Below are 12,732 nucleotides of genomic sequence, written 5' to 3' on the forward strand. Positions count from 1 at the left end.
GATGGTCTGATTCACTACAAAGAGGCTCCTGAAAGAGAGCACCTTAGGGACAATCTTGCAGCTGAAAGCAGCTCTTTCTTCAGATAATGCAAACTTAGCACAAAAGGTTTCTACAATGAGAATTATTATTTACAGAAAAGGAAGAAGGAAGGGCCTGAATTTAAGATAGCCCTTTAAAAATGGAGAACAGTGAGGGGAAAAAACTATAAGCTTTACAAAATCTCATGTATTGGCCAGCTTCCATGCTTTGTCGATCTAGAATTGAAAACACCAGTGGAAGTCACCCCTGGAGGACGCAAGTATGCATGAGCCTTTGTGGGTGCACAAGAGAGAAAGAGACAGAAATCATGAAGGTGTAAAAGACCTCCTAGCCCCAGTGCTTTTTTTTTGTAAAAGAAAAAGGTGCCGGAACTCACACATGTCATACAACCCGCCTTGCCTACCCTACAAGGTTCCATCCAAAAAAGGTGCCGGAACTCAGTTCTGAGCGTTCTATGAGAAAAAAAGCCCTGCCTAGCCCTAACACTGCTCTAGAACAGGGGTGTCAAACTTACAATGTCATGTGATGTGTCGCGATGTATCACGATTTTTTTGCCATTGCCGGTAATGTGGTGGGCACGGTTTTGCTATGATGCATCCAGCCCGCAGGCTGGCAGTTTGACACCCCTGCTCTAGAAGGTCCACAAAAACTCAAGAATAAGGCTTGAGTTGTTCTTCACCTTTAACCCAAGAACAATAAGCAGCTTTTATTGTAGTTCTAGGAATGACAAAAATAAGCTTCTGCTGAGTCTAAACAACTAGCAGTGCATGGCTATATTTTGTAAGTGTTTGTCTTTGGATTTAAATCCTGATTTTTTTTCATTGTAACAGACTTCTGGCAGCTTAATGGCTGCTGAGGGCACTTACACTACACAATTTCTTTTTAGACTACTTCTCACTGTTTGCTGTCAGATTGAGAAAGGCTAGTCACCTCTTTTCAATTGTACATATTTCACATTACATTTTTTGCTCCAAAAATGCATTAGGGCTTACTTTCTGGTTAGGGCTTATATTCAGGAAAATACGGTACTGAGTGCATCCGTCTGGCTGACGATCTTAACTGGGGCTTATTTGGGGGGGGGGTTATAACAAGCATCCTGAAAAATCATGCTAGGGCTTATTTTCCAGTTGGGTCTTATTTTCGGGAAAACACAGTATTATAATATGTCATTTATAACTGACATATCATTGTAAGACTAAAATGTGGGACACATCTGCCACCTTGAGTTGCCATAGGAAAGTTAGTATATAAATGCAGTAAGAATAATGACCAAATTCACAGAACTGTGAACACAACATAATATATTGAAGCCAGTCACTCCTCCAGCTAAGTAATCTCACTGGTGATTCAAGCAGTGCAAGGCCATTGTGAGCCATTTAGAAAATATGGAATCTTTGTCCACTTTCCTTGAGACATGAATGACATTTAATGAGCCCTTTGCTCCTTCATAGATCCTCTTTTCCACTGGTCAGACATGGGAAACATGGGAAAGAAAAGGAAGCCTGCTTCAAGCCATGCCTCATCGCGAAAGTATTCAACTCCCTTTGCATGTTCTTGCTATTGTCCCACTTTCCAGCAACTTCATCTTTGGAAGAACCCAATGAGCAACATCCATTTGCTGATCCTTAGCATCACCATCTACTTGAAAAGGCCTACAAGGAACTAAAAAAGGCTCTTCCCTCATATGGCCTGCTCCCCTCCCTTCCATGGCTTATGTTTTAAGCTCAAACAAATCTGATATTGTTAAAAAGTAAAATTATCCCACCCTATCCCCAGAACTTATTAGATTTACAAGTAGTTCTCAACTTATGGCCTCAATTGGGACCAAAATTTCCACTGGTAAGCAAGGCAGTTGTTGAGTGAATTATGCCTGACATTATAACCTTTTTTGCCATGTTGTTAAGTGAATTGCTGCAGTCATTAAGTGAATCTTTCAGTTATTAAACAAATACAGTTCCACCATTGACTTTGCTTGTTGCATTTCTGGGAAAGTCACAAATGGTGATCACATGACCCCAGGAGGCTGCAACCATCATAAATACATGCTTGTTGCCATGTGCCCAAATTTTGATCATGTGATTATGAGGATGCTGCAAGGATTGTAAGAGTAAGGACTGGTTGTAAGTGACTTTTTTCAGTGCCATTGTAATTTCAAACAGTTGCTTAAAATATGTCAGAGATTACTGTAAAGAAATATTATGCAACAATCTACAAAGACATGCCCTTTCTTGCTATACGTTAGAAATTCACGATGCACGCTATCCAAATGAACTGTAGAATTTCTTCTGAAATTATGATGCTCACTGTGAAAAGCCTTTGCATACCAATTCCAGTAAATAATATTACAATACTGAGAGATTTTTCTAATTGAATGTATGTTTCAATTAAAAAAACATAATGGGAAAAGGCAGACCTCCCCTATAAAAGTTTAGAAAATAGCATTTAAGCAGTGAGTAGCACAACTGTATGAAACTAATAAGGAATATAATCCCTGAGATAAATGGCATTTCAACAATCCTGAAATGAAAATTGGAGGAGAGTTTGAACAATCATATTTTAAAATAATTCACATTTGGCTATAGATGTTCAGCTATCAATTGTTTAACTTTAGGCTTTGAAAAAGAAAGAAGAAAAAAATTGAAATGGTTACTTTTGAGAAGGACTGTAATTTAGCTGACATTTACAACAAGGCTGCCAAATTTCTGATAAAAAAAGGAAAGAGTTCAAAGAGAATCTAATGTTTTTATAGTAAAAAAGTTTCATCTTCTACATTACCAGGAGCCAGTTTCTGTGACAACAGCACATGTTGTAAAAGCATCTCTTGGTTTTTTTAAAAAAATGTTTTTTTAAAAAGAAATGTCTGACAAATATGAAAAGGTGGTTAGGCACTTACATTTCTGGGTCAAGTTTCAGCAAAGATGATGGACAACAATATTACAAAGCATTTTGTTATGCCTGTACCTCTTTTCAAAATAACTATCATTGAAATCCTTGGTAAAAGGATTGCCTTTATACAAAAGACAGGACTTTCAGTCACTTAACTTTCCTTCCTTTTCTTCCTCCCATTTTAGCATTTATATGAAACAGTAAAAGCATACTATCACACCCACATGCACAAATATGGGGGGGGGAGAGATAGAGCAAGAAAGCACTTTTGTGTAATCTTTGCCGCAAAATTGCTCACAAAGGTTCAAAAGGACTAAATGTCTTCAGAGAGAACTAGTTTGGAATTGAGATAAATTGGAGGAATATTGTTAAAAATTAGCAATCTTAGTTAGCATAGGATTTTTAATCAGACATCAGTACATTAACATAATCTAGCATATATTAGTTCAGTGCTATCTTCAAGTCCATGATAAATTATTGTCTGTATGTCACCTCTATCATATTTAGTGAAAAGTAAATTCTAGATCTTCAGTTCAAAATTTAACAATTAGTAGTATTTAAAACTAAGACTAAATGAATGCATCAGGTCCTTAGTTTTGCAAACCTTTTTTAAAAAAAGGCTTTCCCCCATAGTTTTTTATACCACATGCACATTGCATACAATTTTATTCTGGATATATTTATTTTTGTAAGCAGAAATATACATATTCTTGTCCACAGGTTTTTTTAGCTAATAGGTCTAAATATGATAAATTTATATAATTAGTTCTCTATGAATTAATTTCTTATCCATCTCTTCCTAGAAAAACAATAGATTTTTTTAAAAAAGGTTTAGTAGAATGCTGTTTCTCTGCTTCATAGAAAGTTCCATCATTGACAATCTTGGAGAAAAAAGCTTGACTTCTTCAAGACTCAGTAGAGGTATTTGGCACCCAAGTCTCCATTTAGAAGCTCTTCTCTTTCCTATAATAATTTGTAATCAATCCTAAAAGTCAGCAGACCAGTGGTGATGAAGACCTTCACTCATATTCATACTGTGATGTTCTTTGGGGTCACTTGGATGCCAAACTCTATACATATATCTGCATACAAAACACCCATGACAAAACACCCATGACATGCATGTGGAAATCTGCCCTGAAAGAGCATTACACAAGTGTGATACCATAAACCAGGATAAAGCATCTCTCAACTGCTCCCAAAAGAATTATTAGCTTAGTAGATTTCTGTATGCTGTTAGAATTCTTTTGTAGGGTGGCAACAAACATCAGCCTCAAGGTGAAATTCAGTTAAACATACAGCCAACATCTCTCATGTGGACCTTTTTAACATTTTTGTCTTTGATCTCCAGAAACCTGAGCTTTACTCATTTATACTGCAGTGTAATTATTTAAGTTGCCTTGATTAAATAATGGCTCTTAAAAGCTTCTGATGATTAGCTATGGTCCCTCCAAAAAGTATGTCACAGTACTATTCACCGAAAGTATGAAACAAACTCAGATCTGTTACTTGAAATATGTATTAGAATTAGATAACCTAATGAAAGAAAATGTTTATTGTCCACCCAGGCATACAATATATAATCTTTAGTTACAGTATGTCAGTATATAAATCTCAGGCACATGACCTATTATAATTTTCAAATATAAAATTATAATTTTCAAATAACTGCTGGTACAGTATCTATGAGCAAAAGAGGCTGCCCAGTTTTAAACCTTTTCTTATTTGCTAAAACAGTAAAATTATTACTCATGGTTTCACTATATCAATTTAGAAAAGATTGTAGCAGTTTTATATACTCTGTAACTGTCTGGTTTAGAACTGCAACCAAACAAGACAGATACAGACTTCAACGAATAGTTAGAACTGCAGAAAAAACAATTGTTACCAGCCTGCCTTCCATTGAGGACCTGTATACTGCATGAGCAAAAAAGAGGGCTGTGAACATATCTATAGATCCCCACATCCTGGACATAAACTATTTCACCTTCTTCCCTCAAGACGACGCTACAGGGCATTGCACACCAGAATGACTAAACATAAGGACAGGTTTTTTTCCCCATGCCGTCACTCTGCTTAACAACTAATTCTTACAACACCATCAAAATACTAGTAAAGCTGTATTACTATGATACTCCTCATCTTTCCTATTACCCATCGTTATCTTCTTTTGACTATAACTTGCTGCTTATATCTTACAATTTATATTGTGGTTTGTTTGTTTGTTTGCTTTTTCTTTTTTTGTACCCTAGTATGATTTATGTTGTTTGCTTAGCTAGTACTCTATGACTATCACTAAGTATAATAATAATAATAATAATAATAATAATAATAATAATAATAATAATAATAATAATAATAATAATAATAATAATAAGTTGGAAGGGACCTTGGAGGTCATCTAATCCAACCCCCTGCTAAGGCAGGAAACCCTATACCATTTCAGGCAAATGGCTGGCCAGTCTCTTCTTAAAAACTTCCAGTGTTGGAGCATTCACCACTTGCATCTTATGATTTATGATGAACTGTTGTATTTCACAATTTATGACAAATGTATTTTCATGTTGCATATGATCATGATTACTTGTAAGTACTGTAATCTATTGGCCTTTGTATATGTTGTAAGTGTTTTCTCATGTTGCACTGCTTGCTAATTGCTTGCATTCAATTGCTAAGTGCTAGTTCACGTGTATGTTGTGACAGTTGCTAGCTGGTCCAGACTGGTTGTCTCCAGCTGGCTAAGTAGGTCTTTGGGCGGGAAACCTATGCTTCAAACCTATTGGTTGCTGCCTATCGGCCAACCGCATGAATACCTGCAGAGCAGCTCCCCTGTTGCTTCTGTTATGTTTGACCTTCAATAAAGCCTGTTGCTGTTTTGAACCTTCTGTCTCGCTCAATGCCTGCAAAGAACCGGCCACACAACAGGTACACTGAGAGCTTATGTACTGGGAAAAACTTCCTTGTGTGTCCAACCACATTTGGCCTATAAACTATTCTATTCTATTCTATTCTATTCTATTCTATTCTATTCTATTCTATTCTGTTCTGTTCTGTTCTGTTCTGTTCTGTTCTATTCTATTCTATTCTATTCTATTCTATTCTATTCTATTCTATTCTATTCTATTCTATTCTATTCTAGGCTAGGCTAGGCTAGGCTAGGCTAGGCTAGGCTAGGCTAGGCTAGGCTATTTTCCCTCAGCAAGAACTAGCCTGCATATCTTCTGCATCAGTCAGAAAGCAAAAATGATATAAAACTGTGCCAATTTTTTCATATCAGAACATTCCATATGTGAGTCCAGTCTAAGATGAATGGAACCAGGAAGGTGGAATAATTGTTTGGGGCAAGTGATTTGTTACAGAGCACTAAATTGCTCTCCAACAAGCACTTCCATTCTGTATGTCAAACTGCCCTACTGTTTTATGCCATTTCTATGCTCTGTAATCATAGAGCTGTCATATTTAAGGGTTTGGAGCAATAAAAATTGCCAAAAAGTGAAAATGATCATAGACAATATAAATCAGTTTATGAGACAGAAGGATTGTGTCCCAGCTCGGTTGCTTATCTGCTGATCCTGGGGTTTGATGTAAAATGTAATGAAAAAAATGAAAATTAAATAGTGGATAAAATATGCATAACACGTACAATTATAATACAATCAAAAGAAGTTCCTTCTTGTTTTTTGAATAGCCTGTTGGAGTTAAAACTAGTCCTATTAATAAAAGAATGCACATTTTGCTTTATAATAATCTCAAAACCACTATCTATACTCATCTTTCAGAAGTTTATAATTATAATTCCCAGAATCATTTATCAAAAATGAGCAATCATTTGCTACAGATCTGTGATACTGTAGTACCAAATATGTGACTCCTGATGACAGAAGGGTAAAATGCACCTTCAAATTAAATATGATTATCCAAAGGGACACAGCAGTGGAACTGAACAGATTCTAAGACCTAACTATAGCTGAGATGTTGAAAGCTAAAGACTCAGGATTCATTTGTACATGGAAACTTGCATGCACGAGGTCATAACAATAGTTTTGAAGAAAAGACTATCCTTCCCAATGATGGATCAGGCATCACAATAGAGTTAGGTTAAGCAGGCTGCAAGCCACAATCCTCCATATAGCTTTTTGCATATCATTATCTCTCTGGATCAGTCAACTCTAATATAAGTTAGCTCACAAGATTGACATAGATGATGATATATCTTGCATGTCAAAAAAATGTTCTGACAACAGGAACAAAAGTCTTCACAGGATGGAAAAAAAATTAAAAAAACAAATTCAACAACTTTGATTAAAATGTCTAAAAAAGATAAATAGTTGCAGATACCTGGTAATTATTCTTCTCAACATAAAAATGGAAGTTTGCTTCTCTGAAGATTTAGCTGGCAAAGATGCAAACAAGAATATAAAATAATCTTTGTCAGTTCACTAATATCCTTCCAGAGAAGATTTCTCCTGATGTTGATAAATTGGAGGCTAACTATTAGTATTCAATTACTCGCTAGAATTTGTCTTAGAGATCATTTGACAGGAATATGTACTGGAAACAAGAGCTTATATGAGGCCTTTTGTATGTTCAATGTAATCAGATGTAAGGCCTGGCCCCACCAAGAGGGTGCAAGAAACATAGATTGGTTCCCACTTCCCCTGATGAACACCCAATGAAGGTTTATTGCAATGCATTCTTTAGTTTTCAAAAGCCACATCTGGTAACTTTGTGATAGAGGAATGATATTTATTGTAAAACTCAAACTCAGTTTCTGATCTGAATGATTTTTCTTGGAGTTGAGGTTCTCACCAATTTGTTTGGTGAGAATGAAATTGTGCTTTCTTTCTTACCATGTCCACCAAAATATCTATTTTGTGCAGCGTCTCTAAGCAATTTCATAATTTTAGACATACATTTTGGCCCTAAAATATTGGGAACTCCAATATTTTTCAGGCCTTTGTTTAATGTAATGCTTGAGTTCCTAGAAGTTGTACCATAATAAATACATTTGACTTTAAGTTACCAAGTTTGAATACTTTCAGTGTTTGACACTAGAATAGATTAGTCTATGTGTCAATAAACCCTAGATTGCAGGTAATCCTTGACATAGAACTATTCATTTAATAATAGTTCAAAGTCACAAAAGCCTTGGAAAAAATAATCTGCAACACGTATGCGCACTTAATGTCTGTCACATCATCCCCCTTATCACATGAACACAATTGCAACATTTGGCAGCCAGTTTGCATTTACAACAGATGTAACATCCTGCAATCACATGAACCCAATTTGTACACTTTTTTATCATTTCCAGTAAAACACCCACTGGGGAAGCTGTATTTTCTTAAAGACCATGTGATTCACTTAACAACCACATGATTCACTTAACATCTACTGTATAATTGTCATAAAATTGAATCCAACTCAACTTACAATTGCAAAGACTTATGATGGAAATTCTGGTCCAGGACATATGTCAAGGGCTCATAAATTCATAAATTCTTAATGGTCTTCCACACAGGGAATTCTTCCCCCTTTAACCTATGTTCCTCAACTTTCCTTCTTAAATAATATCTCCATACTCTAGTGGAAAAAAATAAGCAAAAGATGTCATTGTTCTTGCCAATTCTTAAAAAAATTCTCTTCACAATTTTTCAGCTTTTAGCCAATTTGTCATTGCCATATATATTATCTACTTATGATAATATGATAACTGCCTCCTACAAGAAAACTCAAAAATTCAGTTTCCAGAAAAGTAAACAATAGTAGAACAAACAAGAATTTATATTTCCAACCCAGAACTTTTAAGAACTGTAATTTTTTTCTGAGTCTCTTGATTATTTAAAAAGTTATCCTGAATACATATAAGCTTCCTCATACTGTCCATCATACATGTTGTTCAAAGCCTCCTTATTTATTGATGTACATAAAATATGGGGTATAAATTCAATTGACTGATTAAGTGTAGCTATTCAGAAATTATTGTTTCTCTTTATATTACAGTATAATGTCCCATTGTGAATGTATACCATTTCTTGGGTGTGATCTAGAAAATAGCACCTAGCAGCAGATAGTAAGTCGCACGCAAAGTTGAAGGGGGCCATGAAAAGTATCCATTCCTAAAAATGAATTAGTATCTTGTTCTTCCCTACAGACTGCAACTTGAGTCTGAAAGTAATTGTTTGATCTGTCTTTTTACTAACTTCTTGTGCTCCTGTCTAATCTTTAAACAAAACTTTATTATTTTAAATCTAGTCCATGACTGACATAAAATATTGGCTTAGGACTTGAACAATTTACTTGAATTTCAAGGAATTTAGGGACTGGACTGGACCCACTGAAAAAGAAATGGATATAACCAGTACATTAATTTCTCAAAATCAAGCATATTTCAATAGAATTGCTTCACAGGCTGATATATTACTAGAGCTACTAGAAATGATAGGCTGGTACTCGGATGTGAACAACCCTCCAGCATATGTACAAATTGTTTTTAATATGCACTCCAACATAACATCTGCAATTCCAAGAATGAACACCCAAATCCAAGATTGCTATTGCTGTATAAAATTCAAGAAATAGAAAAATAGTATATATTCACTAATTAAACAATATGAAACAAAAGGGTGCTTCATGTGCCACTTCCACTTCTCACTATACTTGCTAAAAAAAAAAAGCTGTACTCCAGAGGTCCATGTGTCTAGGCATGCAGAAAAGTCTAGATCTTTTAAGTCTAGATCTTCTAAAAGTCTAACCTCTGTCCCCTTCCAATCTGAAAGCCAGGAAAACTGATGCCAGTGAGCACAAACCAGTGTTTCTCAACCTTGGCAGCTTGAAGACGTGAGTACTTCAGTTCCCAGAATTCCCCAGCCAGCCATGTTGTCTCAGAAATTCTTAGAGTTGAAGTTCACACATCTTCAGATAGCCAAGGTTGAGAAACACTGGGATAGACAATAATGAGTAAAATGAATCCATCCTTCTGTGGTGTTAAAGCAGCTTCCCTTATTTTTATTCCATAACATGGGATCATTTTCTTAAGGAGCGTAGGTGCATTTGCCAACTTCTGAAAAAGGCGATCGTATCCAAAATATCCAATAAGCTATATCCAAGAAAAATAGATAGCTGTGATATAGCAGTGTATGCACTAAAGTATAGAGAAAAATGCAATTTTATTCCACACCTAGAATGGTTCCCTCCCACCTGGACAGATTTGTGCAGATCCCTGCAAGACTAGCTCTGAATCACTGCAACATTCACATCCCAGGCACCTCAGGCAGATATGAATGGTAGGCTTTCTTTCTTTCTTTCTTTCTTTCTTTCTTTCTTTCTTTCTTTCTTTCTTTCTTTCTTTCTTTCTTTCTTTCTTTCTTTCTTTCTTTCTTTCTTTCTTTCTTTCTTTCTTTCTTTCTTTCTTTTTTTCTTTCTTTCTTTCTTTCTTTCTTTCTTTCTTTCTTTCTATCTTTCTTTCTACTATTTCAATTTCTATTTCTTTTCTGATGTTTTATTAAAAGCTTGCATCTGTTTCTTATTTTATGGGGCCTTTGCAAACATAAACCAGAATACGTTGGCAAACATGCACACACAAAAATGAGCTATGAATTTCTGAATTCAGAAAACAAACAAAGAAAAAAAAAGCTTGAGCTTTCCAGCTTCTGCACCATTAAGATATTGTATCACATGCACATGCAGGTCATGATAAATAGAGAAATGAGTCAGCAGAAGCCCCTCAGACCAAGGTCTTAATGCCCCTGTGACTCATATTGTCCAGAACAATGAACAGCCTGCTCATTAGGATAAGGCTAATAAGAATCAAGCAACTGGTGTCTCCCCAGGCTCTAGAAGAGGCACTAAGCCAACTCTGCTGTTTTGGGTCTGGGTTCTGGAATGCCGCTTCAATGCTTTGTATTTATAGTGCACATCCTCAGCTGCCTGCCTTTAATTTGCCAAATATTTTATTTTACTTTTTGTCTCCTTGTAATGACACAGATGTAAATGTGTCAGAGGAAGCTTAAAAGGTGGGAAGAGATTCTGAATCATCCTGTTTGCAATGTTGTTTCCCCATTTCCACACTCAAGTGTCCTGTGGAGTGGGGCAGGGATGAACCACCCTATTTTGCTTTTTTCATGAGACAGAAAGAAAGTCTTCCTTGTTCTTACTCTCCATTGTGTTCCAGTCTTCTTTGTCAGGGCCTTATGGTAGTCAATAAAAGCCACAATAATGTCACATGCCCCAAATGGCATTGCATAAATAATGCAAATTGCAAAATTTATGTCAGTCCTCTCATTGTACAAAAATGTACAGTATGTCATCCATGCAATTTGCTTGATGACTTGATGCGCGCAACATTTCTTGCTATCTCCCCCCCCCCCCGATTCTCCTGAAAATACCCATGTGAATGTGGATGGTTTTTGAAGAGAAATCTACTCCAGGGCACATCATGATTTTTTGCTCAATAAAATGGCATATATTGGCTAAATGTGTCAGATGACTGAATGATATTACCCAAAGAGTTCTCATTAAGCACATTGATTTGTGCTTCTTAGATTGTAAGCCGCCCTGAGTCTTCGGAGAAGGGCGGGATATAAATGGAATTAAAAAAATGGCTCTACTTCAGAAAGCACTGTTCACATTGGACCCCATTTGGAGAAGAACTACCAAGATGGTGATGGATCCAGAAAACATGCCCTGTAAGAAATGGTTAAAGAATCTTTGTATATATTCAGCCTACAGATGCAATGACTGAGATGTGTGATAACACTCTGCAAACATTTAAATAACTAAAGAAGTGGACTTACCGGTATTATGTGTTGCCTCTGAGGTCAGGAGTGTAAGCAGTGTGTTAAAATGATGAAGGAAGAGGTTAAGACTAAGGTCATCAGAACGAAATTCTTGCCTGTTTGAGCTGTCAGCCAATAAAATAGACTGCTTCACAAAACTGTGTTTCTCCCCTTTTTCAATCCCTTGCAACTAGCATTTGGTGGCAGTTTGGAGACATGCTTCATGACATAAAGTTGTCAAGGCTCTCAGCCATCAGTAAATCTGAATGATTGATTGATTATGTGACATCAAGGTGTTGTTGACTCTTAGCAACCATATGGATCATGTCTGTGGTGATCTCTCCCCAATGTGGTCTTTCAGATTTTTCAACAGTGCACCCTTCACCATTATAACTGATTCCATCCCCTTTGCTGTTCTTTTTCTTTCCTCCTATGTTTCCCAGCATTAGGGCCTTCTTCAGAGAGCTAGGTCTTTGCATAATATGTTCAAAATAGAATAAGTGCCTCAATTGAGAACTCTGGATTGATTTCTTTAATGAAACATTTGTTTCTATTCCTGGCTGTATTCTAAGAATCTTCTTCAACACCAAAGATACAAAGTGTCAGTATTCTTTCTTATCCTGCTTCTTTGAAGTCCAACTTTTGTTTCTATAGAGTACTGCCAGGAATACCATTGCTTGAAAAATTTTGATGTTTGTAGGTATAGATCAGAGGTGTCCAAATGCCAGCCAGCGGGCCGGATGGGTCATGGCAAAATTGCGCCCATCCCATTGCCGGCAATGGAAAAAAAGTCACAACATGTTGTGACACATCACATGACCTTTTGACACCCCAGTATAGATGCATCAGGGCACCTAAATATTCACCGTTGCTCTACCAAGTGCTAGTTCTTTAACTACTTATTTCTTTACTGTTGATTGATCCTAATCAGCAGTCAATGATTGATCCTAAAGGGCAGAAATTGTTCACTATCTTGATATTTTCATTGTCAGCTTCAAAGTAGGCTGCTGTCATTAGATTGGACCTCTT

This window comes from Vipera berus (assembly GCF_964194415.1).
Source record: "Vipera berus genome assembly, chromosome: 2".
NCBI classification, from domain to species: Eukaryota; Metazoa; Chordata; class Lepidosauria; order Squamata; family Viperidae; genus Vipera; species Vipera berus.